Source organism: Leopardus geoffroyi, chromosome E2, assembly GCF_018350155.1.
Source record: "Leopardus geoffroyi isolate Oge1 chromosome E2, O.geoffroyi_Oge1_pat1.0, whole genome shotgun sequence".
NCBI lineage: Eukaryota > Metazoa > Chordata > Mammalia > Carnivora > Felidae > Leopardus > Leopardus geoffroyi.
Window position 1 is genome coordinate 46,200,608 of NC_059335.1, and position 26,259 is coordinate 46,226,866.

The following is a 26,259-nucleotide window of genomic DNA, read 5'->3' on the forward strand; positions in this document are numbered from 1 at the left end:
CAGTAAGTTGAGCGTCTGACTTTAGCTCAGGTTGTGATCTCACAGTTCATGGGTTGGAGCCCCACATTGGGCTCTTTGCTAACAGCTTGGAGGCTGAGGCCTGCCTTGGATTCTGTGTCTCCCCCTCTCTTTGCCCCTCCCCAACTCACATGGGAGTAAAAATAAATAAACATTAAACAAAATTTAAAGGAAAAAACAGTAACTTGTCAGGTACCACCATAACCAAGTGATGAAAATAACATCACCAGTAATTGGGCAAACTGACTGCAATTGAGTACTTCTGTGATGCACTGAGGAAGGATACAACGTCACTTCTGTGGTATTTTTCCCAAAAATGCATACCCTCTATCTAATTATGAGAAAACATTAGATAAACCAAAAATGAGGGGTATTCTACAAAACAACTGATCAATACTTTTCAAAAATACCCTGAAAACAAAAAAGACCAAAGAATTAGTCCATCTCCAGTGAGCCTAAAGAGACATGACAACTAAGTACAACAAATGACTTTACATTGGATCCTGGAAGAGGAAGAAAATATTTTAGTATGAAGGACATTTGTTGGAGTGTAGATAAAATTTGAATAAGATATGTGGGTTATATAATAGTATTATGTTGCTGTTCATTTTCTGATTTTGACAACTTTTCAATGGTTAAATAATGGAATGTCTTTGTAGAAAATTTTCAGAAGTAAACTCTTGGGAAATAAAATATATGTGTGTGTGCATTTACAAATAGATGTGTATAGATATATATATATGTATACAGAAAGAAAGAAGGAGGAGAGATGAGAGGGAGAAAGAGATTGAGAACTATAATGCAAATATTATAAAACATTAACATTTTGACAATCTGGGTCACAGGAATTCTATGATATTTTCACTATTTTTGTGAAATTTTTAGGTTTTTTTTAAGTTAAAAGAAAATATATGTGCATTTGAAATTTTGATACATTATGTCAAACTGTCTGATAGAGAAACTACAAATATTCTCTCCTACCACCAGCAATGTACAAAAATGGCACTTGATACTTAAAAAAAAACCACATTCGCACACTGCACCAGAAGAACTTATTACTACTCGTACAAATAGGCAAAGGTATTTTCTCCATTTTACATCACTGAAGCTTCCAGCAGCGTAGACAGTAAAAGGAGTGGTTAAGAACACAAGGTTTTGAAATAATAATTATATGCTATTTCGCCCTAATCAGGCTGGCAAACATAAAGTTTGAAAATACTGAGCATTGGCAGGGATGTAAAGAAATGAAAACTCTTACAGTCTGTTGGAGGGGGTGTAATTTAGTGCAATCATTTTGTAAAACGATTTGGCAATATTTAATAAAGTTGAAGATGTGCACAGCCTGTGACCCAGCAATCCCATTTTGAGATGTGCATCCTGGAGAAACTCACACACACACACACACACACACACACACACACACACACTTGGGTTCCAGGCCGTGCAACTTGGAATAGCAAACAGTGGGAGACAATCTAAATGCCCACCAAGGGGCAAATGGTTGAAAACATAGTGGCCTATTCCCTCTAATACTGTTATTAAATAAAAGTATTAGAACCATAAAACATAATGTTGAGTAAAGAAAGCAAATTGCAGAAGAAGGTGTACCCTTTCTGTGCATCTTTTGGAGTGTTGTATGTGGCTTGTGAACACACATCCATGAAAAAGGAGTATAGTCTTTCCCAGGGAGGCTATGGTTCAATCGAATTGTTATTTTGGGAAAGGAAGTGAGAAGAACAGGAGTGAAAAAGTCTAAAAGGGAGATTCATCTTTGTAGCGCTTTATTGCCAAAAAAAGATATAAAGCAGCTATGACAAAAAATAATAGCATTTGTTAAATTCAGAGTACTAAGTACATAGGTATTTATTAGATTATTCTCTTTACTTTTTTGAATGGTTAAAATGGTTTAAAAGAAAAAAGTAGGGAACAATGAACATGAGCCTTAAGGTTCAAAGTTCTGGGTTCACATCTCTAACACTTACATGTTGTATAATATTGTGCAGTTTCCTTAACATCTGTGGACTTCAATTCACCACGTGTCAAGTGGGGATAGTATTGCTTACTTTGAAATGCTAGTTTCAAGACTGAATGTGGTGTATATAAAGTCCTACCACAATGCCCTAATGGGTGCTCAAAACTAGTCGCTATTACTATAACCAGTGATTCTCAACTGGGGACAATTTTGCCTCCCCCAAAGGGGACATTTGGCAATGGCAATGTCTATAGACATGTCTGATTGCCACAAGTAGGAGTCACTTAATGGCATCCTACAAGGTACATCCTATCATGTCCAGGATAGCTCTCCCCACACAAGGAACTATTTGGCTCCCAGTATCAGCAGTGTTGAAGTTTAGAAACTCTGCTGTTGTCAAAATGGCCCCAAATTTGAACTGGATCTTTTGACTCCCAGTTGAATGCTCTTGCTTCCACAACACATGACCTTTCTATTAAATGATGAGGGGCGCCTGGGTGGCGCAGTCGGTTAAGCGTCCGACTTCAGCCAGGTCACGATCTCGCGGCCCGTGAGTTCGAGCCCCGCGTCGGGCTCTGGGCTGATGGCTCGGAGCCTGGAGCCTGTTTCCGATTCTGTGTCTCCCTCTCTCTCTGCCCCTCCCCCGTTCATGCTCTGTCTCTCTCTGTCCCAAAAAAAAATAAACAAACGTTGAAAAAAAATTTTTTTTAAATGACGAGGGCACCTGGGTGGTTCAATCCGTTAAGCGTTCAACTCTCAATTTTGGCTCGGGTCATGATCTCACAGTTCCTGGGTTGGGGGTCTGCGCTGACAGTGTGGAGCCTGCTTGGGATTCTCTCTCTCCATTTCTGCTCCTCCCCCCGCTCATGCTTGTGCTTTCTCTCTCTCAAAATAAATAAATAAACTTTTTTTTTAAAAATGACTTGAGTAACTGGTAATCAGTATTTACCCACCTTCTAGTCAACAGGCTTCACATTGCCCTCCTTCTAGTCAATAAGCTACTGAGCAGAACAACTGCCTGGGATATAAAAGGTCTTCATAAATATTGAATGAATGAATGAATGAATGAATGAATGAGCCCATGAATGAGGGCACCCTCTTAAATTGTGAAGATCTAGTCACTGTTCTTGGAATAACTTCTCTGACTTCCCATTCATTTGAAATGAGGATGTACTCAGTTTTCACTTTCATATATAAAGAGAAGAACCAGAAAACAAGTGAGTGTGAAGTTCTCAGAGCCCTGTAGCCCATATCAGAGGGTCCTCTAACTACTATGGACTAGTCTTCCAGTGATCCTTGTCAAGACAGCTCTGGAATTTGCTGAGACACAAAACCCTTCAGCTTAAATTGACCATGGCCTCACAAAGTAAAGTGAGAAATTAACCTAAAGATGAAGAGCATAATTATGACACCTAAATCTGATTTGATTCTAATAAAGCTTATGCAAAGTACTTGTTATTTTAATGCAGCATCAGAAACAAATACAATTTCTTGCAACTGTTTACTTTTTTGTTTTATCCCAGGCACTGAGCTGGGGGGACCCAGACACTGTGATTGTTCAGAGGACAATTTTGAGTCCCTTCTATCATCTTTTTCACCATTGATTTAGGAGAGGGTAAGTACCATTTCCTTCTGAATGTTTGCTTTGGCAACACTGAAGTTCTCACCAATTGCTTCAAAGAATATAAAAATTTAAAAACTAACCCACACATTCTCATTTCTACTTATGTGCATGTATATCTAACAGGACTTGAAGGAGAGAAGGTATAGTAAATGCAAACCAAACAGTATAGTAAATGCAAAAGGCACAGTGACTAGACTTTGCTTCTAGTCCTGACTTTCCACCTTTAACTGGGTTAGCGACCTTGAGAAGGTTACCAAAGCCTTCAATTTCTTCATCTGCAAAATGAAAGGTTTGGGCTGGATTACTTGGAAAATATTTCTATAAACTTCTTAATATCACATCTTCAGAAAGATTGAAGGGCAGTGATTTAAAGCAATGACTTCTAATATATTATGGGCAATACATCTGCTTCTATCACTGGAGTACTTGCTAAAAATGTACATTTTTCAAGTCCCGTCCCAGACCTACCAAGTCAGAATCTCTGAGGCTGAAGAACAGAAATCTGCCTTTTTAACAAACTCCCCAGGTAAACTGGATGCACAGTAACGTTTGAGAACCACTGTCCTAACCACTGTAAGCATCATTTTATCTACGTGTACATTTAGTTCTGTGAGATATGATGAGTTAGGTCTGGGCCAAGCAGCAACTGGCTGAAATCACTTGTATTCATATAAGAATTAACAAAGTCGGCTTCTGATGGTTTTTTTTTACCTTTTGTTTCTTGGCTCTGTACCTTCCCCTTTGGCTCATTCCTCCCCTCAACACTTTGTTGGCTAAATCTAGGTGTCTTTGGCTCCCTTCCCCTTGGCTGCAATTGAATGAGAGTAAAATCCTTTTGGAAATGACTGTTAAAGGATAGAATCTCCTCTAGACTCCATTCAAAATGTGATCTCATTGGTGTGTATCACTCCTGGAGATGTCATAGTTATTACCTCTTCACTTTACAATGGCTTTGCCGTCAATCTTTTGCTATGGAAGGTTGGGCTTTGCTCCCAAGGATGTCATCACTATGAAATGACTAAAGGGATGTGGCTGGAGGTAAATCATGTTTGCATGTGGAACCAAGATGGCAGACTTCTAGACAGAAGGGCCTGTGTCCAGAGATCCCAAATCAGACAGAACCAGACACTGCTCAAGGCTCTGGCCTGTGAATCAGAAAAGCATGCAACTGTGCTGTAGGCTAGTTTGATTGCCAGTATAGCATCCATAGCATTTCATGCTTTCTATATTGTGTGCCTAAACCCTCAAGGAGTCACAGGCAGCCATGAAGAGACTTCTGTCTTAAAGGAAAACTAAATCTTGGCTTTGAAATACATACAGAGTCTCCCAGTGCTGCCTACAGAGACTTCCCACCAGGATCAGTCTAATTGCTCAGTGGGTGACTGTTGCTCTTCTCAAGAGCTTCAGCAGATAGTATTTTCTGGTATCAAATAAAGGGAAGTGGAGCTTTAAGAACATACTGTTGCTGTTGTCTTCTGTGGGTCAGATATTAAACTCTCCTCCCAAATCACAGGCAAGGCACTGTATATGATATGTCAGGTAAAGTACTAACAAGTGCCCCTTCATGAGAGAGCCACTCGCCCCTAAAGTGCGTTCCAGACAACACCCACTGCTGGCCGGGGATGGATGTGGGCTTTATTTGATTTGGGGCTGATTTATTTGTTTGCCTTGCTTCTAGAACAGAATAACTTGGATTTAATGTCTCGAATACTGAATCCAATACTTCTAGGTTCACTGACTTGTTATTATTTAGCATTTATGAAGTATATGTCAATGCACTTGGTGCTTTACAGTGACTCATAAAAAGGCATGATCCTGGCTGTTGAGCATATGGTTGCTACCAGTTGAATTACTGCCTAGGTAAAAATGATCACAGGGCCAATCTGGATATCCTTTGCCCACAAAACAACTATATATTTGGGTTCCTCATTGCATCTTAATTCAAGCACAGGTGTGGTAGCTGCTTCTACCATTTTGATATCAGTATTCTAATGCAGTAGATGCACAATATAGGTCCTAACACTTAGGAAAAGCTTAGCAAACATGGATGGAAGGATGGATGGATGGATGGATGGATGGATGGATGGATGGATGTTTGGGTGGATGGGGAGCCCTCTCCTCAATAGACATATGTCATTTTTCTATTTTTCCCTCCACCTAATGGCTTTATTTATGCATCTTACAAACCTTGCGGTTATAGAGCTGGTTGACTTGGAAGGAACTGTTATTTAAGTGGCCTTTTGCAAAGAAGATGAGATCAATATATCTATGATGTGGACAGGAACATAATGAGAAACAGATTACCCCAAATCATATGAACTTGTTAACAATATTATATCAATATCAATTTCTTGGTTTTAATTATATAAGATGTTACCACTGGAGAAAGCAGAGTGAAGGGTATAGGGGAAATCTCTGTACTATTTTTGCATCTTCCTGTGAGTCTATAATTCAAAAAGGAATTGCATAAACAAAATCTTCACATCTTTGCAGTCACTTCATTGCCTACATCTTCCAATCACTAGGTCCTCCACTAATAATAGCAAGCCCAAGTGTGTCCCTTCAGGACTTCCAAAAAGGCAGAAACAAAAATAGAATTAGACATGTGAGAGATTTATTGGGGGAAATGCTGGGGAGGAAAAAAGTGAGAGGGATTCAGGTTGGGAGAGTCTTCAAATTGGCAGGCAGTTGTAATAGCTAAGAAGGAGAGAGGGCAGGAGGGTTTGGGTAGGAAGAGCTTCAGACTCCAGAGAAAAGTCAGAGAAAAATCTCAACCAAGCCAACGGAGTCCCTGAGCACACTTAATTATGAGAGGAGTCCCACATGGGGAAAGATGGCCAAATTTAGTCCCTTCACTGGCTTTAGTCCTTACTGGTGCAGCCTGGAAGCAGCCTGGCCTGGGACGAATACTGAGTGAATCCACAAGTGCTGAGACTACTGGAGGCTGTCAGTCAGCTGTGCTTCCAGAGCAGGTTACTTTCAAAGGGGAGCTGATCCTCCAGCGCCACCATACCAGGCAATGTTTTTCTCTCAGTCCTCTGGCCTTTCTATCTACTCCTTAGTGACTTTGACCCTTTGTGCCTCGGTTGGACTCCTATTCTAACTCCCAAACCAGAGTGAATTCCACCGTCTGCTGCTCCTACATATCTGCTCCCTGCCTAAACAATCCAGTTTTTAAAAAGTCAGGAACTGATGTAGTTGCTCCACCATACGTGTTATCCAACATCAGGTGGCCCTCATTCCCCAGTATCTTTCACTGTCCTTCCTCTGTTGACTACATGCCATACTTCTCTCTGTGTTTATTGCAACCCTGTTGCACTTTGATCAAGTACTTCTATGCTGTCCACGCTCTCACTTTTTTCTGGTTGGCCTTCCTCCATGAGCTCCCAAAGTGCTCTCCCTCTCATATCTAACATCAACAGCTTTCTTCATCTTCTCCTCCTTTCTTTAAGTGTTGGACGAAGAAAGGCCCTTCTCCTGCCCAATGCCTCCCTCTCTTTGGACTCTCACTTGCTTTCTGCCTGCCTACTCTGGTTGCGTCAGTTATCTCTCTCTCTCACTCTCTCCCTGCCCCCTCTCACGCATTTTCTTTCTCTCTGCTCCACTGGGTTTCTTCCAGTTAATCCCTGAACCTTGGTTCTTTTTCCCTAAACCAAACTTTCCCCTGATCCTTCTACTACTTTGAACTATACTCATGTATGCCTCATCAACAAACCTCTTGGGAGGTGTGTCTACACTTGCTGCATCCTCCCCTTTCTCACCAGACACTCATCCCCTAAACCCCCCTCTCCCCCACCACTCAAGTGAAGCTGCTTCCTTGCAAGTCTCTATTGCCAAACCCAATGCCTCATCTTTTGTTGTGCCTTCCATGACCTTTCATCTTGTCTCTTACTCCCTCACTCTCCACATGTTCTCCTCCCTTGGCTTTGCTGCTCTCAACTCTTCCTATCTGTCTAACTTTATCTTTTCTGACTACTTATTGCCTCTAAATGTAAATGTTCCCCAAGATTCTGTCTTTAACACTCTTGATTTGACTCTATATTTTCCCTTGACATTCTCCTCCATTTCCATGATTTTCACTCTCCAGGCTCTGCAGTAACTCTAGGTCCCCACTCTAACTTCCCTCTCAAAGTTAAATTCCTCAACAGTGTCCCTATGCATCTTACCAGAGCTTCAAATTCTGTACCTGCACTTTCCTCCCAGGTGCTCTTCTCCTCCCATCTTTTCTGTTTCTCTTAATGAGACCCCATTCTGTCACTCATCCTGATTGGAATCTTGTAGTCAACTTGACCCTTCATATCCATTGCTCTGGCCTTCCTCTGTAGAGCCTCTCCCCACCTCTCCATGCCTATGGTCACTGCCCTCATTCCAGCCCTCCCTACCTGTCCTGTGGGTTCCTATAGACACCTCTAAATTGGCCTTTCCACCTTGAGTCTTTTCTCCTTCCAGGCCATAATAGTCACTGATGGCAGCTTTATTTTCCTAAAAGCATAGCTTTCATTATATTCCTTTTGTGCCGAAAAATCTTTGATGGCTCTACATTGTATACTCAACTCCTTCCTGCGTAGTAGCTAAAAATAATCTCCTCCCAACTAAACTGCCATGATATTTTTCTCCAAATGCCTTTCTTTTAGCACTTATTATTAACTGATTACTAACAGGCTAATTCTCCCAGCTCTGTGCTCCACCTCTCACTGACCCCCCAAAGAAATAAAGGAGTGTGTGTGTGTGTGTGTGTGTGTGTGTGTGTGTGTGTGTTATTCTTGTTCCTAATCTATTTTTGTATGTTTTCACCTGCAGTAACTAGCCTCCTACAAGGGACATGAGAATTAAGCATTCTCTTGGGTTCTACTCTTAAATAGGGGTCACAGTACGGTGACGAAGAGCAAGGCTCTGAGATCCATCTGCTTGGGTTCAGATCCTATAACCTTTGTACATATAATTTACCTCTCTGAGTCTTGGTTTCTTCATCTATAAAATAGGCTAACGACTGTATATATGCCATAGGATTATTATGATGACTACCTGAAGTAATGCACATAACAGCCTTAGAACCATGCTTGGCACCTAACAGCACTCAGTGTTAGCTATTGTTATTATCACCATCATTATTGTTTTATCACTCTTGCAGCATGACATTATCCACAGCTTAATTAGTCACTGTTTGGCATGAGAGACTAACTTGGGAATTATATACAACTGGTGAATTAATATCCTGAGTACTTCCACTAAGACATCAGGCTAATAATTTTTGGTACTTTAGATAACCCATGATGGGTCCCAAAGGATTCTGAAACCAAGAGTCTACATTTTTCCTAGTAAGAATGGATTTTTTTTGTTTTAATTCTCCATAGTTTAATGTAACAGCTTCCACTATTGGACAACTGTAAGCTGAGCTGAAGAAGGAAAAAAAGTCCTCTTGACACAGAAATCTGGTCCCCCACATATGAGATAACACACGTGATTCAGGCTGTAAAAGAGACCAAGGACCTGGCAAAGATGGCAAAAGATAAAGTGTAGGAAGAGGGAGCGGCTGTATTAGAGGAAGTTTTAAGAAAGCAATTTGAAATACCAAAGTCGATTCTAACAAAGGCATTAAAATGAGGGTGAAAACCGGGTGGCTAGATGGTTGCATTGTGAATATAATTAATGCCACTGAAATGCACACCAAAAATGGCTAATTTTATGCCATATACATATATTCACATAATAATAAATACACACACCAGAAAAATTAGACAGCTAAATTATATAACAATTTATAATAATACTTGTATTTTAGACATATTTTTATATGACAGATCTGCTTATATCAGTTGAGTGTTCACTGAGCACCTACTCTGTACAAACACTGTGCTTGGTATGTTGTATCATAATATGTAGCTATATTTTTTATGTGTTCATACTCACATGATCATTACTATTGACAAAAGAATGATATTATCCATGTAGGATAAATAGCTATCAATTCAATCACCATAGACCTGTGGCCAAGGTACACCTGTCTTAATTGAAACAAAATAAAAATAAGGACCTGACTTTAAAATTGTTTGAGAAGTACCTTCTGCTTTAAACTCAGACAATTCAAGTATGATCCAACCAGCATCTGTACCATCACTATTATATTTGGAAGAACTAATGTGTTATTTCTTCCCTTCTAACTGTGCATGAATCCAGTCTAACAGAAATCATTAAAGAAGTTTGCAAATAAACAACCAAGTCAAAAGTGGGAGCAGAACCTTGGATCACATGGGTGATATCAACCTCGCTTACTGAGAAGCCTGGTTGCTTTTCGACTCCTCTACACATTTAGGGAGAAGAAGGGATAATGACTCTGGCTGATAGTCATCTTCGAGTCTGTCCCCAACTCTCTTTCCCCTGCAGGAAGACATAAAAAAAAAAAAAAAAAAAAAAAGAACAGAAGTAGTAATGTTATGGAGGAGCTTCTTATAATGGGAAGGAGAATCAAGCAGACTTACAAAGGTAGGCAGGTTATAATTTGGTTAAATTTGATTTTGGTAGCAATGTTGAAAGCTTTGATAGACACAAAAATTTATTTTCACTGTAAAAGGCAATATATATTTGGAAAAGCACATATATACAGTTTATAGTATACTCATAAAGTCAAGGAAGATGTAATCACCTACCAGGTCAAAACAGGGAATATTGTCAGCCGCTCATAAACTCCAGCTCCACTGCAAGCTCCTTCTTGATCATACTTCCTTCCTTCTCCAATACTGATAAGCATTTTCCTGGATTTTATGGTAATCAATTCCTTTCTTCTCTTCAGGGTTTTTTTTTTTTTTTCATTTGTGTTTTGCTTCTTTTCTTCAACATAATGACTGACCATAAGTTTTATCCATGGAATGCATTCATTTTTAATGCATGTATTTTAATGTAATATTCCATTGTATAAATAGAAGGGACCGTGTTCCTGTTGATGGATACGTGGTTGCTACTGTGAACATTTTTATCATGTATCCTGTACCCATGCTCACAAATTTCTCTCAGGTGGTGCTTCTTCTAATTGAAAGCTCATGACCATCACCCAGATGGTTCACAAATGACAAGGCTCCACCCTCAGGTGTCTGATTCAGTGGAACTGAGGTTACATTTGAGAGTTTATATTTCTAAGAAGTTCCCAGGTGATGCTGATGCTACCAGCTGAGAATAGGGACCATACTTTGGGAGCCACTTTTTAAAGTTATTGGAAGAGATTTTAGGGGGATGTCAGGGGGAGTGCATCTCTTCAGCTTTACTAATTAACGCAAAACTATTTTCCAAACTAGTGTCTTTACAATCCCACCAGCAATGCATGAGTATCCGTTGTTCTTTGCACCCATGCCAACACTTGTTATTGTCGGACTTCAATGTTTGCCAAGCCAGGGGGGTGTAGGAGGTGTCTCTCATTGTAGTTTATTTTGCGTTTCCTTAATTCCAGTGAATCTGAGCACTGATTGGCCATTTGGATTTCCTTTTGTGTGTGAAGTCACTATTCCAGTCATCTGCCCATTTTTCTGTGGGTTATCTATTTCTTACTGATATGTCAGTTCTGTTTATTGAAAAGGTAACAGAATTTTCATTAATTACTGCTTAAAATGGTTTTAAAAGTCTCAATATGGTTTATAGCACAAAATCTTCTTTAGTAATAACAAGAATACAATATGGAAGAGAATTCTTTAGATAACCTCTCTTTTGCAAATGGCTTTGTGGAAAATAAGTTGAGGATGTTTTCTCCAAACAAAGTTACTAACTGAAGAGGCAAACCACATAGAGGAAATATCAGCATTCTTGTTATGTTCACTGAGAATGTGTCTGTAAGCACAAGGCCATCTTGAAATGATAATAATGCAACTGAAATAGATCATTCAAGAAAAGGAGATCTATTATTGAGGCCAACATGGCCATCGACACTTGTTAGCTCCTCTCTGAAGAACAAAATCCTGAGCAGCAAAAGCTTAAAGTAAATGAAATTGTATCCAATTCTCAATCTAATGAAACGCTTTGGGCTCTGGGCCAGAAAATAGATTCGAACCATGGATGGGAATTTTTTCAGGGCCTTCAATTTAAATCACTAAAATTATTTTTAAAGTACTATTCTACTCAATCTTTTGGAATAAAAATGTAGTTTTCAGTTTTTTGTTTAAAAAAAACTTCGTTTCAATGTAAGGATGAAATGCAAGATTTCTGCCCTTAAATGATCCAAAAAAGCAGACACTTCATTCTAGTGTACACTCCACGTGGAGAAGATGCCTATTATAGCCTCCCTTGACCCACAACACACACACACACACACACACTCCACATATAAATATACACACAGACACATCATATACACAGTATACATACATATGTGTGCACACACACAAACACACATGTACATATATACACAGACTATTAAATACAAATATGTACATGCACACACACACTCACACTTTCTGAATGGAAAACTTGAAGCAAATATGCATATATGTCAATTTAGTATAGAGGGATTTTTCCATTCTGAAAATGTTAAATATTATATTATGAAAATGTCTATAACCATCAGTTTCTTAACCAGTCAAGAACAAAGGAACCATTTTAAAATTACTGGTTTGTGTAAAACCTAATTTCCAGGAACTGAAGGCATTGCAAGTTCTAAGAGTGGAAAAGTATACCTCATGATACTTATTTTAAGAATGTCATACCTAAAGAGTATATAGGTTTGTTTTAAAATACAAGCATTTAGGGACCCCTGGCCGACTTAGAGGTCATGAGTTCCAGCCCCATGATGAGCATAGAGATTACAAATAAATAAATACATAAATACATAAATAAATGCACTTATAAAAAATACAAGCATTTAAAAGGAAAATGTGTTGTTATGGCTCTCTTGCTCTCTGGCTCTCTCTCTTAAATAAATAAGGTAGAATTAACAGTAAGTATAGATTAATCAAGAGATCTGTATAGCAAGGAACACCCTCCCCACCCTGCTGTTGGAAGCATAATCAAGCTGCTAAAGCCTTCCACCACCCACAGCATCTCAGGGCTCAATGGGTGGTAGTGACCCAGCTGGCTACTTAAGGAGCCAATCAGCCTGGTTTCTGTATTCCTAATCCATTTGCCTCCAGACTCCTGAGCCCTGTGCTCACAGCTCCAAATGTAGCTGTAGAGAAATCCTGCTTGGAAATACAGACTCATAAATCTATGACTTAAGAGTCCTTCTTTGTTTGGTTAAGCTTCCTTCCTCCAAGCCCCTGGCTGTGAGGAAGAAGCCAGAGCCCAGTGATCACCATCAGGCCCTGGTATTCAGGACACTTAACTTCTGGGACCTCCATGGACCAGTGTGGATCAGCTCCCTCCTAAAATGTCACGACTCCGGGGCTTGGAATCAAGAGACAAATGACCACCTGTCAGCCATTGAAGGTCACCTGGCCAAGGTGCCACCTTCACCAGAACCATTACCATGAAACCTTAGCTAAGAAGCCTAGGATTGTTCACAGAGGAGTGGATCTTCTCACTACATTCTCAGGGAAGAGCGCAGGGGAGTGGTCTTGTGCTCTGTCCACAACCCACAGTTGCCTGAGGTGCATATCCCACTGGAGCATATCCAATCATGGTCCAAGGCCAAGGACCCAGGCCTTTTGAAGTTTATGGATCTAGAGGTGGCACAAGTTCATCTGCCATTCCTTCTCATCTTGTAGGACCCTTACTTTTCTTACTCTTTTACTTCTTTATCAAGACCCTCAATTATCGTGTATGGAACTGACACCCTGTATGATCATTGCAGAGTTGTGTTGAACTGTTTTGGAACACTTAGATCACGACTAGAGACTACAATCTACAGAGGTTCCAGGAGGTTCTGAAAGAGCCCATATAGTAGCCAGCTTTGGACTATACATATTCCCCTGAACTCACTTCAGCCTTGGACGGCTCTGGATGGGGTCTTCCACTTCTTTCCACACAATGTTATGGGATATGATCCTTATTTGTTTACATAATCTTATCACAGATAGCCATCTCATTTGTGACATCTCTTGATTTATTCACATATTTACCTGTTCGTCCAAAAAACGTTGATTAAGTGTCTGCTATTTGCTTGACACAGTGTTAAGTAGTGGGAATCTATAGATGAATAAAATATAGTCCCTTTCCTCAGTGAGCTTACAGCTCACTAGAAGAGAGAGATGAGTAACTCAATACTTAAAGAACAATGTAGTAACTGCTATTAGCTTTGGGGGAAATGGAGACAGAAGCTTCTAAATCAGTTCTCATGTGCAAGAGAATAGAGTCTGACCACCTCTGATGTCATGTTTCTGATATCCATCCTTTATTCACAGAGTTTCCAAGCTTAGGTTGCTGAGATAGCCAATTTCAGGTCATGCCAATGTGGAACTAGGGCCATGTTGATGTGTGTGGCTTTAACATCCACCTGTAACTGTAGAACCTCTAATTTCACTCAAAATCTCCCTCAGGTGTTCTAGGAGGTAATCCAGTGGGGGGGGGGGATGTCATGTGTGCTTACCTAAGTCCTCTCTGTGCCTCCTGATCTGAGTCTTCTGCTGCATTTCAGGCTTTGTGAGTGTGCCTCATCCTGCCACTGTCACAGCTGCTATGAGGGTATATGGCTGCTATCCAGGCAAAAGCACTTCCTCCAGTTATTCCCACAGCTGGTGGCATTGCTTTCTGCCAGCTTTTCCTTACTGCAAAAGCTGGGGATATCCCACATCACTATGCCAGTCACTAAGGGGAATCTGCTGAAGCTGGGACTGGTAAGGCATGAGCACCCATGCCTACTTCAGGTTGAAATTTCTGACTTTTGTTCTGCACTCAGTTGCCTTGATCCCCACGTGCTCCTGGCTCCCATGTCCCACCACTCAAAAAGGCTCTGTGTGAAATTAGTTCATGAGCTTTTTACTTGTCACTGAGACTCAGCCCTGTGTCCTGGGCTTTGGCCTGGAAGAAGGAGGAGTGAGGGATCATCTTCACAGTGGAGGATATCTTGTGCCCCAAATCCAACCACTCTGTTGATTACCCTGTCTTTCTTCTGGAATCAAGTTTATATGCCTGAGCTTCTCCTCAAGACAAATACTTTTCTAGAAGATTTCTTCATCTGCCACTTAAGTATGCTCCCAATAGATCTTTCCATAGTTCTCTAGCCACACCCAGGAGTATGGAAATTTCTGTGGATGCTGCTACTAAATTACAGGCCCTGTTGCCTGGCAAAGTCCTGGAGCTCTCTGTTTTCCACTTCTCAATTCAGATATTGTCATGTACCCTCTAAAGAAGTGGCAGCTGAATTAAAGAGATGTCCTAGAAACCAAGAATTTCAGACTAGAAGCACCAACTTCTATTGGACCACTGATGCCATTTCCCGTTCCTCACAGGGGCCAACATACCTTCAAGAGTATCCCATGCTAAAAAAGATCTAAGAGCTCAGCTTCTGCTTGCACAGAACTTCTGCTTACACAACTATTCCTTTCAAGGGAGGGCAGCCTTACATGATGCCATTACCTGAGAGAACTCCTGGCCATCAGTGTACCATTCAAATTTGGTACTTGGAGGAAACCTCACATCCAACTGAGACTGAATGTTCCAGGGACTTTCATACATGTCACTTCAGCAACAACTCTCCTGTCTTTCATAGGGCTTTTATTTTCAATTAAGTCTAGACAAGTAAGGTAGCTGCTGAATGGTTGAATTCTGGATAAGTGAGATGTTGCATAAATCTAAATTAAGCCACTGAACAGATTATACTGCAAGAAGCATTGTGTTGGATGCTTACGTGTATTCATTGCGATCTTTTTCTATGCCTATAGAATGACGGAAATGATGAAGCAAAACCCTCATGAAAGCTATTCACAGTTTAGCATTTACCGTCATACGGAAATGTCAATTTCATCTAACAAAGAGAATATTAGGGGCATGTTCAATATAAAATGCAAATATAATAGCTTAGTAGGCTGGTTAAGTCAGCTGTGTTTCACTTAAACCTATTACCTTGGCAGATTAAATACAGTTCCAGACCTTTTGCAAGAAGGATATTCTGATGAAGTTACATCTTATACAAGCTTTTGAGACTGTTCCATATGAGTAGAATGAGGACCAAAATTAGTAAGGAATAAGAACGAATGGGACACAGCCATGGAGAAATAGGAGGATCTTGCCCTGCAAACCTTCCAATAGCCACTAAGAAATATTGTTATTTGCTCAAGGATAATTATGAATAATTCATAGCAAAGATTAATCTCTCATGTGATAAAATAGGTGAGGATACCCCAATCTTTCCAGGCCTGCCTAACTACTTCCAAATTTTGATACCTACTTGTATAACCCGACTCATCTAAGTAGAGGTTGGGACCACCCTGTCTTGTGATGCTGGCTGTACCTTGGTGTTTCTGCAGCCATGTGAGGCACCTAGCTCCCTTAGCTGAAACTCCACAATAGTAGACCCCTCTCTTGTGTCAAACACTTCAGACTCTGACCTCATCTTCACCTCCAGGACTCATGGGCACATCATGCCTTGTTTTACCATTACCACATCCTGCTGGATATAACTTCTTACTTGAATGCCACATAATCCATCATTCCATGGCACCGCCCAGTTTCTGGACTGTGGACAGTTGGACTGTGGACTGTGGACAGTTTCTAGGACTACCTTTTCTCATCTCCCACCCTACATCTCCACACCAATGAAAAAGTTGCTGGCTCCTAGAATAGCCCACTTAATGCCTGTCCTCAATAAGACAGGCTTGGTGGAAATTAACCAGCCCCATCCAGTTTGCCCAGCCAAGTTCTCTCATCCCTTCATTGCATGATCATTTATAAGCTTTGGGGTTTTAATACCAGGTGGCATTTCCCTGGGGGGTCTTCCAAAGGAGCATCTTGCAAATTACTGCAGAGAACTACAAAATAATTGATCGCTTTTTTAAAAGAGCATTCCCTCTGTAGATTCTATAATCATTTTTGCTTTGTATTACATTAATATACTGTGAATATTATCTGTTCATAGATATATGTGTATATATATATATGTTTTCTTCACATACATATATGATTTCTTCATATATATATGATTTCTTTATATATATATACATACACATATAGATATGTGTGTATGTGTATATAGATATAGATATAGTCAAAAATATGAAGAAATCATGCTCAATGATTCCTGTTCTAAAAACTCTACTTGGCTGTTGCTATTAGCTCCAAGTGTTTCTGCCAAAGAAGATACCAGTCCACAGAGCAATGGTTATCAGGCTAGTGGTTAAGGAAGAAGGGGTGGCAGACAGATAGTTGTAGTAGGTTCTATAATGGAAATGTGGGTATAGAGGACTTTACTGAATAGTTGTGAACCAGACTTCAGAGAGCTGCATTTTCCTTTTGATTCTGCCCTAACTAGCTGTGGAATGCTACACTAGTTAATCCTGTTCGGCCAACATTCTCCTCTGTGCCTTGTGGAAGTTGCCCTAGAGCAGCTCTTTCAACTCCAGTCTTCCATGTTTCCATGAATGTGTATTACCTAGAAGTCAGGGCAGGTGACTAATTAGGAATCTACAAAAATATAACAAAAGCAACAATTCCCAATTCCCATTTTCATAGTACCTTTCTGCCTGACTTCAAGCTGAGCACTTTACATACATTTATCTCATTTAATCCTCACAGTCATTCCTGGAGGTTAGTATCATGGTCCCCATTTCCCAGAAGAGGGAACAGCTCTCAAGGCAGTTATCCAATTCCATTAGGATGGCAGCAAGCAAATATAACAGAGCAGAGATTCCAATCCTTTTGGAATCAACTCCAAGCTCACTTGTAGCGAGACATAGTAAGAAGTTCCAGAGGCTCTTGTCATCACTCCAGTTATCTGAAATCCTGCTATGCTTTACACTGTAAATTCCTGATTTACCCCTTTTCCTGACTTCTAAAACGCATGTGTGTCTGTGCCTCTGGCTTGTGTGAAAGGGTAACATAGTGTTTAGAATGCTTCATCCATTCTTTGCAACCAGATGGAAATCAATAAGAAAACAGCAAAAAATGAACTTCTGAGCAGCTGTTTGCAAAATGAAATGTAAGTGAAGATATGACCCAAAGAGGGCACGATTTAGCTCCAAAGAATAGCTTTTTAAGGCAGTCATATAAAATCCTCTTTATGTAGGCAAAGAAGCCTAACATGAGTCAATTGTAATTTTGCTGAGGCCACCTTTAAATCATAAACATTAAGCGGGTAAAGGTGACAGTGGGAGACTTCACCTAGTTGGAGATGGAGTCTAAATGATTGCCCAGCCTTTGCATCTCATTACAACAAACCAGTTTTGTTTCTTTGAGTAAAATGCACCATCCCACCCCCAACAATCAACTTCTAGTGAGTGGCAATTATTTATGTGAAGAGTTCCAAGAAAGTGAAGGTGATCCTTTTCCAGAATGAAGTTTTGTACAAATTAAAGAATGAACTCCAAAGTCAGAATTGCACTGTGAACAAGGTCATCATCGTCTCTACTTGGAAATAAGCAAAAGCTCTAATGTTTTATCCATATATTCTGGTAGTACAATCAATCTTCATTCATAGACTCTGTACTTAAAAATTCACCTACTCCAAGTTATTTGTAATGCAGCAGTACTTACAGTGTTTTGATGGTCATTTGTGGACATGTACAGAGGGGCAAAAATATAGAGTAAGTACTTCAATAGGCACATTCCCAGCCGAGTTTGAATGAAGCAATACTCTGCCTTCTTGTTTCAATTCTCATACTGTAGACATGTGTTTTATTCCCTGTTTATTTAGTGCTACATCTTTCACATTTTGTACTTTTGGTTCACTGTTTAAAATGGCTCCCAATAATGCAAAAGTGTGGTCTGGTGTTATTAAGTATGAGCAGCCTATGCTGTGACTTACAGACAGAACACATGTATTAGATAAGTTTCAATCAGGCAAAGAGTTATAATGATATTGGCCATGAATTCAATACTAATGATTCAGCAATATATATTAAATAAGACGTCTTTAAACAACAACACACTTAAAACAAGGTTATGTATTGATCACTTGACAAAAATATGATGACCAGAGGCTCAAAGGAACCTAACCTTATATTTCTCCTAGGAGCTATATACTGCTATTGGAAGATATGCAAAAGAAGCATTCAGCAGTCTTGACCTCAAGGGATTTCACCTTTGTTAGAAAGACTAGGCTTAAAGTGGCAGATGTAGCCAGGTCCAAAGGAAGGTAGACACATCTTAGAAATGGCAGGGAGAACAACGAGCTCCCTGAGGCATAACCTAAGGGAAACAGGCTATTTTTCTAATAGTAACCTTGAACTGTTAATTTAGTGTTTCCTCCAGGAACTCCACAAAGGAAGTTCAGCTTTAGCCAAAGCTGCTAATTAACTCCAAAGTTTCTACCACATCAGCACACACCTCAAGACCACCCCCGCATTCATTTCTCACCTGACAGAAGTCAAAAAACTGATGTAAGTGAGAACTGCACCATAGGAAATCTTTTTTCCACCATGAGAAATGGTTGCTGTATTTCCCTCAGTTTGATTATTTGGGGGACCTGTAATTTGACAGCTCAAAAAAACAGCATTTATTATACTCAGAATAAAAACAGTAATGTTAATATATTAAGCATCCAGTATACACCAGAACCTGTGCTGGGTTCTGGGAACACAGGGATAAAAGTCACAGTCTCTACCTCTAAGTGTCTCACAGTCAAATAGGAGAACCTGATTACTATGCCAGTGGGGTAAATGCTGTGGGACAGCGGGCAGGGGTATAGGGCTTGTGGCAGCATATAATCCGTAGTAGGAATCTTGGGTGGGGTGGGGGGGTGTATTGCTTCTTGCTGGAACAGAACCATGAAGGTGAAGGAATTGGCCAAATGAAAAAAAGTAGAGGTGAACATTCCATGAGGCAGGAACATTTTATGAGACCCTAGAGGCATAAAAGAGCTATGAGTATTCTGTGACCTATAATATAGGGTGAGAAATGGAAGAATTTTAAGAAAGAAGGCTGGGAAGATGCAAGGCCCTGATCATGAGGAGCCTTGAAGACCAAGTTAGAAAGAGTCCACTGAAGTTTCACAGAGGCAAGCAAAATGGTCATATTTGCATGTTCTATAGATGAGTTAGAAGTAGTACAGAGAATGCATTGTGGGCTGGGCTTGTCTGAGAATGAAGACAACAGCTAGGCTGTTAGAAAGCCACTGGGAAAATAAACCAAGAGAGGAGCAGTCAGAATTTAGTGAAAATGAGTGGTTAGAGAGAAATTAAGAAAGTAGTATTGAAAGAGCTCAAAGAGCAGTTGGCAGTGAGAGGGGTGAAGGAAAAGGGATCCAGAAGGAGAAGGTTTGGGGATGATGGTAAGTTTAGAGGGTATTGAGTTAGGAGTGCCTGAGGAGATGTCAGCAGGCAGCCAGATATCCAGAGCTGAGTTCAGGAGAGTGGTTTGGGCTGGAGATGAGAATTTGATGATTAGTTTAGAGATGATTATTGAAATCAAGGGTTTACATTTACACAAGGCAGTTGAGAATAGAGGAGAACCACAGAAACCACTTGGGGGAACACTAATATTAAAGGGATTAAAAAGGAAGAATAAGTCTGAGATGAAGCAGCCATAAATAAAGGAGGAAATCTAGCATAGCATTGTATCAGATAGGAAAGAAGACAAGAGTGTCATGGAGGAGGGAGTGGTCAAGAGACTGTAACTATGGGGAAGGAAAGTACAATTGAATTGGTCATTAATGACCTGAGGTAGTTTTAATGGGGAGTAGAAATGGAAGCAGAGTGCTTTGTTAGAGATGCGAAAGAAAGCAAAGAGCTAAAAACAGGGCAAATGTAGACTGGCTGTGGATAAACCTGACTTTCAAGGGAACAAGGGAGCGGGGAGGGGGCAGATAAGAGAAAGTGAAAAGTTAAAGAAGGTTTCTGCCATTGCCAGTTGGAACTTAGCCCTGGTTCTTAACTGCTGGCAGGGTATAAGGAGCATTTTCAAATTGCACATGACTACAAATTACACAGATTACAAAATGAGAACCTCATAGTGAGGGAGTAAGGGTGGGGAGGATGAGAGAGGATCAAGAATAGAGGAAGCCTTGGGTAAGGGGTTCTGAAGAGGATATTTCTAGAAGAATCTATGAAGAATAATGAAACAGCATGAGGCTAAGACTCAGAATCCGTGAATGCCTCTTACCAGCTTCCAACTTGATGCAGTTTCGTCATCTCCCAGAGCCTGAATATCCTCACATGCAAAACAAGCTAAATACAATCTGCCTTGCTGGGTTGTAGTGAGAATTAAACAGGATAATACGCATGAAGAACACCTTGGAAATTGGAAGGCCCTATTGTACTTGTGTGAGAGGGGGGCCTCTTTGCTGCCCGTTACCATCTGCTGAGATGCCTTTTCCTGCTGAAGTTATATCAGGTGCCATGGGAAAAATTTCTTCCAAACTACGTGCAGGATCTCTCTTCTGGGGATTTCTATCTTTTTTTTTTTTCTTACCCACTTGAGATGTAGAGTTCTGTGGATGAATAAGAGGAAAAAAAAATTAATTGTTTTTAAACGTTAACATAGCACTCACTAATCACTAATGGTAACAACAGGTGGAGATAAATATGAAAATATGCAAACATATTTCTTTCTAGGTATTTAATCTTCCCAGCCATGACCTTTGTAAGAAAAAAAAATCTTTGTGGAGATCACTACCTTAGAAAAAGATAGCATTATACCATGACTGCTAAGATGCCAGGGACCACAAGGCAAGTAAGCCAGGCACACATCCATTTCCTTCCCCTCTTTATTGTTTTAAATTAGCAGTTCCCTCTTGTTCCAACAGAATATACCCTCCTACTGATGTGTGCCATATAGTTGCTAATATGTATATGTGTTATAAATGAAATAAAACACAGTATTTCACAGAAAGCCTGGGCATTAGGAAAATATAATGTAAAATAAAATAAAACAAAAATACATAGGTGCTAAGTATTTTAAACTAAAGCAAATATTGTAAAGTGGCATGCTGTGGACCAAGACCATCCTCAAAAATATTTTTTGTTTGACCCATGGATTGTTTAAGACACACACACAACTGGAGCCAGTGTTTCAAAATCAATATAGTTATATTTAAACATCCCAATATCTACCACCTCTTAGAACATCGGAAGATTAGGCAACACAAAGCGTGGCTTTTATAGCCCTAAATAGAAGTGAGCGGCTCTGTCTCCAGTTCATCCCAAGTTCCACTCCTCCCTCTTGCCTCCTCAGGCTGGGGCCCACAGGTCATCCTGAAGTATGTCAGACAGTATGACCCCTGTTATAAGTCAGACCACTGGTACACTACAATGGAAGAGAAGATGTTTGTCCAAGGATAAAGTGGCTAAAAGATGGAAAAAGGAAACAAACTTTTCCCATCCCAGATACTTGGTGGGGAGTGCCTGAATCTTAGCTCTTAAACAACATTCCATCTACTTTACCATGGGGCTCTGCAGAAGTACAAGTCAAATCTTCCTTGTGAGTTTTTCTGTATGCTAGAGATTAAAATAAAAGCAACTACTTCCTTTGGGATAAGTCTAATGCGTAGCCCAAGAGAAAAATTCGTATTACTTCAGAAGCTGAGACAATTCGCCAAAAGATCCCAGGAGGCTCTTCCTACCCTCAAAAGGTCAAGAAAATTTGATAACCTGTGATAAAGTGGAAAGACATCTGGTTGACCACACTTTAGAGTTAGGAAGATAAAGCTCATTCCTAAGTTTTATTCATACAGATGTACTGGCCATGGCTGGTGTTTGCCACATAGAAGAAATTCCCAAGCATTGCGTTCTTGGGCTCTCGTCAAGTGGTCTGTTGTCTGTGGAATTTCCTATTCTCCAGCCCCAGAGCAGAAAGCAAACCCCCCCCCCACCAGCTTTGGCCGTCATGAGGTTTAAAGAGGATCATTTGTTTTCATTACAGCCCCTTGAAGCCCTTCCTTCCCTCCTCATTAATGAATTTCCAGTCTTTCATCAAAAAACAAAAACAAAAAAACAAACACAAAAAAGGACCTGACAGAGGACATGGTTAAGTGGCTGGCGCGCATGGCGATGCCGGCTTTAAAGAGAGTAGACGGCCATTTACTGATCGCAAGGAGGGGTTGACATCTTTGGTTAGTATGCTAATTTCGTCTCCTGCATTTAACATTCAGATCAGGTCTGTACAGGCCCTCCAGAGCAGCAGAGTCCGGGGATGGGTGGCTGTCTGCCTTGCAGCATTGAGCATTCTCGGCATGAATTGCATAAATGCCCAAACACTGTCTGCTCCGACTTTATTCTCTTTTCCTCCCTCTCCGAGAGAGACACAGACACAGAGCCACACACATGCAAGCACACACTACATGTAATGCCATCACACACACACACACACACACACACACACACACACATACAGTATAGACACAGGTCTCTATGAATGCTGAAGAAATGCAACGCAAGGTGCCCAAGACATCCACGACTGGCTTAATTCCTCCTCCTCTGGGTTTCCAAGGCATACTTCTGCAGGATATATTTCTCCTGCTCAAGAAACTTGCAATGTATGGGGGAGTCCGAATTTAAAAAGCAACATGGAGAATAAAATCCCAGTCAGAAGGAGGACATCTTATCTATTGACCTTCCAGTCTCAGAAATCATTTCAAGAAAAAAAGCCCCAATTCCATTCAGGTGAAAGAGAACCAGATAGCTCAGTTAAATGAACACCCAGAAATAAAAGAAGATCCAGCTCATTTTATTCCTCGGGGTCTCCACTTTGTCATTTGTGTTTGGAACCCTGTATTTAAAAAAGTCCTATTCATGACTGGTTTTGGACTCACCATGCCACAGCTGGGTGACAACAGAAGAGGAACCCCAGACTATCTCCCCCATGGTGGTTCAAATGGCAAAAGACAATCACCTGGCACCATCGCCAGAAGCCCAGTCTACGGAAAACCGAATCTCCTCAACCTCCTTTTTCCAGGATATTTTTGTAACATTGCAGCAGCTTCCTGGAGACAAACAGAGAATCGGCAGCTCCTATTATCAGAAGGCACATTTAGGGGTTGCTTTTAATAAACTGAAGCAATTTTGAGCATGCAGGAGCTCCAATTAAAAGGAAAGGACAGGTTGGTTTTTACTGTTTTGTTTTCTTAAAGTATGACATAGCTGTGTAACCTGGAATGCTGTGGTTCCTTCCTCTGGACACCCTGATGGTCCCTGGTCCTGTCCCCTGGTGCCCACACAGGATTTCATGTTGGCTGAGGAACACCAGGCAATTCCTGTCCGAGCCTCCGACAGGAGCAAGGGGTGTTTCCTCTGAGCTGCAGACTTGATTTGCCTCGATTTTTTTTTTTTTTTTTTTTTTTGGCTCTGGTCCAAGATGTTTTCCTGTCATCATTTCACTGTCTTTTCCAGTAATCCCTTTTTTAAACATTGCCAACAATTAGTCGATTTATCTCCTCCACCACCACCACCACCACCACCACCACCACCACCATCACCACCACCCCCACCTCCATATCCAGGCAAACACACACTCCACTAAGCCTCATCACTGTCTTGTTTCGCCTTCAAGTATAAGAAATTACAGCTTCTCATTAGCTGGAGAGCACGTTTGGAACGGCTTTGTGTTTACTCACTTAGCAAGTGATGCTGGCCTTTTTAATTATTCTCCCTCCGCGTGCCATCAGAGAGCGGCAAGCTGTTCCAGTCGAACCAAGCGACTGCATATCCTCCACAAGGCAGTTGGAAGTGATCGTGTTTTACCTCGCTGCTGCTGCTTTCTTCCTGTCCTTGTCAGCAAGCCAAGGAATCCCCCCAAAGCTCTTACGTAGGAGATACCAAAACTGTGAGTCACTTCTCACTCCCAGAGCCGAGGGAGTCCGCTGCACGGTGCACGGAGCAGGCGACCACGATGGGGGCTTCCTCCAAGCCACCGAGATCCCTGGAACCAGGTGCCCATCATCACTTGGTTTTTCTTGCTGTTGCTCCCTCTTTCTCTTCCACCCTTGTCCACTCCTTCGTTTCCCAGTGCCTTCCTCGTTTCCTCTTCCTTTCTGTGTCGCCGACAGCCGCAGACCCAGCAAGAGCTGGGTCCCTCTCGCCTTCTGTTATTTTTATTTTTTTTTTTTCCCCTGCAGCAGGCTTTGGCTGCTACCTCTGCGAGCCGGATCACCAAAGACACACGACTCACTCACAATGAATAATCAATACAGATATTGATCTGCGGAAAATGTTTGTAAATTCCTGAAAGGGAATCAGGAGCAGGGGGCAGGGAGGCTCGTGGGGGACGACGCTGGAGGGCTCGTGGCGGTAGGCAGCAGAACTTCATTTGGATCCCAAGTCTTGCCGGCTCCGAGGTGACGGTACCGGAATGCGTGCGGTCGAGGGTGTGCGCGTGTGAGTGCGCGTGTGACGAGGGTGTTGTGCATTCTCCTTTCTCTACAGCTGCTTTCCCCAAAGAATCAAGAGCCAAATGGTCGGGAGCCCCCGTCAGTGCCATGTCTTGGCTGCGGGCCAGCACTGTTTTGTTTTCATTATCACACGCTACTTTGCAATTTGCATAAATACAGGGTTATTTTTTATCGTGTCGCCCAAAAGATAGGGAAAAAAAATAGAAGTCTTTGTTGTGTGCAAGAGGGGCTTGCTGCCTACTCATCATGGCTAAGGATTTAGTGTATGTAGAGGGCTCCAGAAGAAATGCGGCCAAAGAAGTGGAAATCACAGAAAAGAAGGCAGGAGAGACAAAAAGAGGACTTTAAAGAGAGAACTGCAGGCCACTCAGCTTGGTGGAACCAAATGTTAGGGATACGTTTTCCTCTGTGGAGAAGGGCTAGAGCCTTAGACAAGCAAAGAAGAGAGAAAGATCACCAAGGTCTAACCGGTGCCCTGGAGTCGGGAGGTTTCCCTCTGTCAGCTGCAACCAGCTATTTATTCTCGGTGGGAATGGTAAGAAGGACATTGAACACAAACTTGCCTTTTCCTGCCCTCATGCAAAACCTAGAAAGAGTGGGGGCAGAGGAAGCGTCCCCTCCCTCCCTCCGCTCTGCGCCATTGGGTTTTCAGCAGGCGAGCAGTTCTGGACCCTGGGCTTTTATCCGCCCCTTCCCCTACGACTCCATCCTTCCGTCGTCCACCTGAGCTTCCTGAATTGCACTTGCCCTAGTACGGAATGGAATTTGCACCCTCCCCTTGGCTTTCTCACCTTCAGGAAAGTGAGCTCAGGAGCATCTTACTCTAGACAATATGCTTTGGGTGACTTTCTCCTGCCTGCGCCCAGTCCTGGCTGTTGAGATGAGGCCTCCTGAAGTTATGCCCCCACGTGGAAGCCAGGCACGCTCATGTGTCCCAGGGAGTGACACCTCATTGCTGAAAAAGCTTCTAGCTCTCTCAGGCCATTGGATGTCCCCCTTTGATGTCCTCTTTCATCTGTCCCCCCACTCACTCTGGTGGTGGTTTTTTTGGTTTTTTGTTTGTTTGTTTGTTTGTTTGTTTTTGATTCAGTAGTAAAATCTCTTTGGGATCGTTCTCCTCTTTTCTCCCATTGCTCTGTCTTCTGCTGGCCTGGTGACAGAAGGGATGCGTCACCTTTGAGATAGCCATCTACAGTGAGACCTCCAAAGAGGATTCAATTCCAGCACCCCCTGTCCAGAAAGGAGCTGTGCGCT

The 26,259-nt window shown here is 41.4% G+C and overlaps 2 long non-coding RNA genes across 3 annotated transcripts; both read right to left on the reverse strand.

Moving 5' to 3' along the window:
- Positions 1-2,609: 2,609 nt before the first annotated feature.
- LOC123579389 lies at positions 2,610-24,464 on the reverse strand. Of its 2 annotated transcripts, none has more exons than XR_006702736.1 (4): positions 24,232-24,464; positions 23,431-23,601; positions 20,976-21,111; positions 2,610-2,654 (listed from the first exon to the last, which is right to left on the reverse strand). It is a non-coding gene; the product is annotated as an uncharacterized LOC123579389 (long non-coding RNA). The 2 variants fall into 2 exon arrangements; XR_006702735.1 differs by having other exon boundaries at positions 2,613-2,654; positions 19,041-21,111.
- Positions 4,299-11,260, reverse strand: LOC123579388. Its single transcript, XR_006702734.1, has 2 exons — positions 10,262-11,260; positions 4,299-9,992 (listed from the first exon to the last, which is right to left on the reverse strand). It is a non-coding gene; the product is annotated as an uncharacterized LOC123579388 (long non-coding RNA).
- Positions 24,465-26,259: the final 1,795 nt, after the last annotated feature.